Genomic DNA, 6,607 nt, shown 5'->3' on the forward strand with positions numbered 1-6,607 from the left:
ACAACCCATCCACAACACGTCCATAACGCTTCAACAACACATCCACAACCCCACTTCAACACGCTGTCCCACACTGGCTTCAAAGAGGTGCCTCGGTTTAGTGAAGTGGGCAACATAGCCAAAACATTTGTGATTTACAGCACCCTACTAGCGTGGAGGGACTGTAAGAAATACCTGGGCATCTCCTCCCAAATATGCTCTCACTCGCCTATAGTAGGCAACCCAGACTTGCCAAAAGCCCTGAGGGATGCCAACTTTAATCTTTGGCATACTCTAGGAATCAGGACCTTTTCAGACCCATTTCATCAGAAGACCACTACACTGAAATCCTTTCAAGAGCTCTGCAGTGAATTCAATGTGCCAAGATCCCATTTTTTAAAATATCTTCAAATTAGACATGTCATTTCCTCATTTACTTCCAAGAGGAGGTTTAGAACTCAGTTGAACGAAGTTGAAACCCTTCTTGTCACAGCACAATCCATTAAAGGCAAAATATCCTATATCTATAGACTCCTTTCTGAGAAAGGAGGCTCCTCCTTTACTCCTTTGAAAATAATCTGGGAAAAGGACCTTGGTCTGACTATCAGTGATGAGTTATGGGCGGAGGTTTGCGACAGGGTATACTGCTCCTCTACTAATGTAAAAATGAAAGAATCGAATTACACATTTTTGTACAAATTTTATTACACTCCCTTGAGACTCCATAAAATGAAAACAGACATTTCTTCTAACTGTAAAAGATGTACCTCTGAAAGTGGAACCTATATGCATGTATTTTGGAGCTGTAGAGAGATTGCCAGATTTTGGCAATCTATACATACTGCTGCACAGAAAATACTAGATGTACAGTTTGATATGACCCCGTGTCTCTATCTTCTTAATGCCCAGCAGGACTTTGTTCTTGATCCTGACAGAGAAAATTTGCTCATGACCATTACATACTTTGCTAAGAAATGTATCCTTCTATTGTGGGCCTCTAGTACCTCTCCTACATTTAAAATGTGGATTGACCAGATTGTTGACTTTCTCCCTCTTGAAAAGCTCACTTATGACCTCCACAAGAGACAGCCCAAGTTTGATAGACTCTGGTCTCCACTACTCCACTATATCTCAAATTGGACAGAGTGAATGGGGGGATCGGGTAGGTGAGCAGATGCGTGTTGTGTAAGGTGCTGTAAAATCTAAAAACTAATCATTGGCTCGTCATCTCAGCTAAGGCTGGAAATAGCAAATAAGAACCTTGATAGTGCTGCTGCAAGTTCTACATTTTAAATTTTGTTATAATTATTATATTTGTGTATGTGTGTATGTATGTATATGTAGGTATGTATATATGTATATATATATATATAACATTTATTTTTATTTTTATTATTATTATTATTAGTTTTTTTTTAAAGTCTGTCACATCTGTGAATGTGGAATGTGTTTGGTTGGTTGTTTGAAAACTTAATAAAACTTTAAATTGTAAAAAAGAGGTGCCTCGGAAGTTGCTTTTCAACTACCAGGGCCAGACAATGGTAGAGCCGGTTCCCATCTCCCACTAACACCACTCAGATACTTGTCATTGACCCCCAGCTGTGTATAACAGTAAGACTAGTTGTGATAGCCTCCCCTATCAGTGGTTTGGCTTCACATAGCATTACTCATGTCTGTGACTCGTCTGTATCAGTGTGTGCCGTCAATCGGAAGGGGATTTAATTAAGAGTAGTCTTCTTATTGACCCTCCCCACCATAAAAGGCATCTCCCAGACAGAAGGCTCTTGGGGGGTCTGGATGCTGGATTCCATTTTTGACTATACACCCAACTATGTCTGAGGTCCAACCAGACGTTGTGGTGGGTGAATCATGGACCGTGTCAAGGTCTCGGAGTGCAGATGTTCTACAGAGATGCGGTACATTCATAACAATTGAGTGGGTGTACAGTATCTGTTGGTTCAGACTCAACCTTATCTCTATGGTAACTGTTACTGGTCATAATGATGATCAAAGAAGAAGACTATTACAGTGGAGATTTTCTCTTAAAAGCAAAAGGCTTGGGAGCACGTGATGCCGCGGAGCTGAGCAGACGTTGACAAACCGAGCTCTTCAAAGTTATTCTATTATTACCTAAATAACAACGTTGAAACAATATTCTAACATCGGCTGATAAATTTTCAAGTACTTACCTTCCCAAAGAGCCATGGACCTCCGACCGAGAGGCAAGAAGGACGACCAAAACGTGGTTGATTCCCAAGATAACGATAACGCTACAGCTAGCAAGATTAGCATTAGCCCTCATAACTCAAACGACAGTTCCAGACTGTTGCTCTCGGCCTCTTGCGAGCCTGCCGACATGCTGGCTACTCTCCTCCGGGAAATTCAGGATGGTAACAAAGGCCTTTCTATGAAAATCGATAAGAAAACGGCTGAACTCCATTCTTCCATTGACGACCTGAAATCCTCCATGAATGATCTCCTTTTGAGAACGACTGAGGCAGAGTTGCGCATTAGCACAGTTGAAGACACCATCGCTCGACATGACCAGGTCTTGATACAACTGCAAAAGGACAATGCCTACCTAAAAAACAAGGTAGATCAGATGGAGAACCAGAGCAGACGTAGTAATATCCGTGTGGTGGGATTGAAAGAGGACAGCGAGGGCCGTGACCCGGTCCGTTTCTTCACTCAATGGATCCCGGATGTCCTAGGCACAATCAACTTCACCAAGCCACTGGAAATCGAACGCGCCCACAGAACATCAGCGCCGAAACCCCGGCCAGATGAGCCCCCACGGGCCGTCCTGATCAGGTTCCTCCGTTTCCAAGACAGAGAGAAGGTACTGCAACTCGCAAGAGCCAAAGGGGACATAACCATTGATGGCAAGAGGGTCAGCCTTTTCCCGGATATGAGCGCGGATCTCGCAAGACGTCGCAAGCAGTTCAGACCTGCCGCCAAAGCACTGAAGGAGAAGAACATCATCGGCTACCTCATCCACCCTGCGCGGATGAAAGTTCAGTACAAAGGCCGAAGCCATCTCTTCAACACACCGGGAGAAGTGTACACTTTTCTCAAAGAACTGAGCAACGTCTGAGCCAGGACGGTCTCTTTGGGGGATAAGATGCAGTTTGTTTGTTTTCTCTTATCCGGACTGAACCGCTGATATCCTCCGGTCGCTATAATTGATTTGTACATTTTCAACTAACCGTACCTTTCCGGGGTGAGTTCTATTACATTTACAGGAGAGTATATTTTGGTTTAGTCCATATCGCTGGGCGAAGCAATAAGTGGGTTTAGGCCCACTGCTTTCCCCCTCATTTATGTTAATCTTTCGAAAAGAGACTCAAGCAGCCCTTACCGTGGGCAGTAAATTTTCAGCCATAAATGTCTATTCACAACGTTTGTTTTCAATTTAGAGAGCTCGCAGGTTTTAGTTTACGCCAAGGTTTAGCTAGTAAGAGCAAGATGGAAAGCGAGCAGCAACGTATCTCTACAAGTGTATTCATGTTTGATTGTTGGGATTGTGGTTTTAGTCTAACAATCGGGGTGGGTGGGTTTCTTTATTTTTTTCCCCTTTTTTCTATGTTTATTGTTTCCTCCCTAAAGAGACACATAGGTCACTTCTGTGTTAAAACCAAAGTTGAAACATTTCCTAACTATCTACATATGATAGATTTCCATTCAGTGACATACTTGAAACCCAACTATGCTTAATCCACTAAAATATGTCACATTCAATGTAAAAGGTCTTAACAGCCCGATTGAAAGGAAGAGAGTCTATACATACCTTAAGAAATTAAAGGCTGACATTGTGTTTTTACAAGAAACACATCTCACAGCCAGTGAACACAAGAAATTGAAGAGGGAATGGGTAGGACAAGTTGTTGCGTCCTCTTTTAACTCCAAAGCAAGAGGAACTGCAATTTTGATAAGTAGACACATCCCCTTCTGCGTCAACAACACCATCTCTGATCCCTCTGGCAGGTTTGTTTTGGTGCAGGGGCATATGTTTTCAGAGTCTTGGACCCTATTGAATATCTATGCTCCTAACTTCGATGACCATATGTTTATTCAGAATGTCTTCCTTCAGGTTGCTCAAGCACCACCAGGATGGTTACTGGTTGGAGGAGATTTTAATTTTTGTTTAGATACAGTTCTTGATAGGTCCTCTGATAAACCCTCACTTCTTACCAAAGCCAGCAAGCTCACCATGTCATTCATGAAAGATCTCAATTTACTAGACATCTGGAGACAGTTGCACCCACAGGATAGGGACTACTCTTTTTATTCACACCCACACAAGACACACACACGCATAGATAACTTTTTAATATCGACACAACTGTTTCATAGAGTGTTAGATGTCGATTATCTCCCCAGATTGCTTAGTGACTATTCTCCCCTGGTATTATCAATCTCCATTCCTACCAAGGTAAATGGAGCGTATAGATGGAGACTAAATTCTACACTCCTAAAGCAACCTGAATTTTGTGCATTCATCAAAGAGCAGATCAATATTTTCACTTTGACAAACAAACCCTCCGCTCCTGACAGTTTCATTCTTTGGGACACATTGAAGGCCTATCTGAGGGGACAGATCATTTCCTATACTAAAGGGCTGAAGAGAAAACACGGTGCGGAACTGAGTGCCCTTGAATCTGAAATCTCAGAGCTAGAGAAAACCTACCAAAGAGGCCCGACTAAAGATCTATACAGGCTTTTGGTAAATAAAAAACTGAAATATAATATTCTGAACACATATCAAGCTGAGAGGGCCATCACTAAATCAAAACAGCGTTATTACGAGCTTGGAGAGAAAGCTCACAAAGTATTGGCATGGCAACTGAAAGCAGAGGAAAGTAAGAGGACAATTAATGCTATAGAAACTCTTACTAATGAGATATCTTTCGACCCTACTGAAATTAATAATACTTTTAAGAAATACTATGAAGACCTCTACACTTCCCAATCAAGCGATGATCTATCAGAGATCGACTCCTTTCTCGCCTCTCTCAACCTCCCATGCCTGTCAGGGGAAGACAGCGAGCGCCTGAGTGAACACTTCTCAGTTCCTGAATTGTTGGAGGCCATTAAATCCTTACCTTCTAATAAATCTCCTGGGGAGGATGGCTTCCCTCCAGAGTTCTATAAAGAATTTAGGGAGCTGTTGGTCCCCTACCTTATGGAGGTACTTAAAAAAGCCAGGGAAGACAACTACTTTCCAGAGTCTTTCTCTCAAGCAGTAATTACTGTAATCCACAAGAAAGGGAAAAATCCACTAAAGTGTGCCTCATATAGACCAATCTCTCTCCTTAACACAGATTGTAAACTGGTCACCAAGATGCTATCTAAGAAACTGGAGTCATGTCTTCCCCTGTTGGTCAACCCAGATCAGACTGGCTTCATAATTAATAGATTGTCCTCCAATAATCTCAGAAGGTTCTTTGATATAATTCACCTTGCTAACAAAAACAAAATACCTAGTGTCGCAGTCTCCCTCGATGCTGAAAAGGCCTTTGATAGGGTTGAATGGCCATACCTCTTCCGCGTCTTGGAAAAGTTTGGTTTAGGCACCGTGTTTGTAAATTTGATAAAATCACTCTACAAATCTCCTAAAGCTAGGATTGCTACCAACGGGATTACTTCCTCCTCTTTCCCTCTCTATAGGGGGAACAGACAAGGTTGCCCAATTAGCCCCCACCTCTTTGCCCTCGTCATCGAACCGTTGGCTGAGGCTATTAGAACGTGCCCTGACATACATGGCTTTGAGGTGGGCCCCCATACCCATAAATTATCACTCTTTGCGGACGACCTTATCTTATTTCTAACAAACCCAGAACACTCCCTCTCTCACTTGCAGATCCTACTACAGTGTTATAGTTCTTTCTCTGGATATAAGGTCAATTTAGATAAAAGCGAAATCTTACCGTTGTCTGTCTTTGACCATCATACCATCAAGCACAAGTTTCCTTTTAGATGGTCGCCTATGGGCTTCACATATTTGGGCATAATGGTGGATGGTAACCTGAACAACCTCTATAAACTCAATCTGGCCAGTTTGTTACAAAAGGTGGAGGGTGACCTTTGTAAATGGATGGACTTACCTCTCACTCTACTGGGTAGAGTCAATGTAATTAAAATGAATGTCCTGCCCAGATGTCTATATCTGTTTCAATCTCTCCCTATCCCTGTCCCCGCAGCATTCTTTTCCTCTCTCGACAAGATGACCAGACGGTTTATCTGGCACGGCAAAACCCCTAGGGTTGGCCTGGATAAACTGACCCTGGATTACAGTCAAGGAGGCTTAAACCTCCCCAATTTTAGAATGTACTACTGGGCAGCACAGTCTAGGTTTCTGGCTCAGAGGTTTGATAAGGCTCCCTCTCCCTCATGGTTGAACATTGAAAAGCTTGAGGTAAACGATGACACTGGGGCAGAATTGTTTTACAAATGGGACAGAAAATCTATAAAAACCATCACAGACAACCCTTTAATCATACATTCAGTCCTGACATGGTGCAAACTGCAAGAGCTGTTCGGACGAGGGGGATTCCTTTCCCCTAAAACCCCTTTATGGAACAATAGATTGATTCCTATGTTTTTCCAGAATAGTAACTTTAGACCATGG

This window comes from Salvelinus alpinus, chromosome 10 (genome assembly GCF_045679555.1).
Source record: "Salvelinus alpinus chromosome 10, SLU_Salpinus.1, whole genome shotgun sequence".
NCBI lineage: Eukaryota > Metazoa > Chordata > Actinopteri > Salmoniformes > Salmonidae > Salvelinus > Salvelinus alpinus.